Genomic DNA, 734 nt, shown 5'->3' on the forward strand with positions numbered 1-734 from the left:
TGGCGCGGCTGTCACTGGAATAACGAAAAGGTGACACCAAGGGGCGATTTTTTTTCTCCCAAAACCTTCTATAGACATTGAAGTGACCTCCTAAAGCAAACGAAAGTAAGTGGAAAATACACAACATGGTCTAATAACACATATTATGTAGTATGTTATATTGGATGGTGTTTTAATGGACCGGTCGCTAGAATAAGGTACAAGGCACCTGGTTCTCAGTCTATAATATATAACCTATCATTGACTTCTACGACATACCGTTTTTATACTTAACATACGAATTTGAATGTATTATACATACGTTCAGTAATGTTGTTCTCGAATTTTGAATTATAAGTTTAGAAAGTTCTATCCAGAGTAAAAATCTAGTTTAGGTCAACTTAAATGAACTCTCTATATGTCCACAACGTTTCTGTCTAAAAAAAAAAAGGCAACAATGATAATTTCAAGTAACACACAATTGCAAAATATCAAGAGACACTTGAGGATAATCGCGAGATACTGATGCCTCGCAATGAGCAAATCTAGTTTTATCCAAGACGATGTTTACATCATGAGGCCTGCAACTTCGAAGGCTGTCGTGATTATTCGTTTCTATCGTTCATTATCGACCACAGTACTTAATATCAAGCTTTCCATGGCTATTCCTGGTCATGGCCGAGCCTTTTGGCGCGGGCGTGACGAAACACAAGATGCAGCAAGCAAACTGTTTTCAGACACGGCCTATTATTAAC

General features: G+C 37.7%; 1 protein-coding gene across 1 annotated transcript in view; it reads right to left on the reverse strand.

The window, feature by feature from the left end:
- The window catches only part of LOC119592433 (Y+L amino acid transporter 2-like), a gene marked incomplete at both ends in the record, with an annotated part of 10,470 nt that overhangs the window by 2,867 nt on the left and 6,869 nt on the right, over nucleotides 1-734 (reverse strand).

This window comes from Penaeus monodon, chromosome 30 (assembly GCF_015228065.2).
Source record: "Penaeus monodon isolate SGIC_2016 chromosome 30, NSTDA_Pmon_1, whole genome shotgun sequence".
NCBI classification, from domain to species: Eukaryota; Metazoa; Arthropoda; class Malacostraca; order Decapoda; family Penaeidae; genus Penaeus; species Penaeus monodon.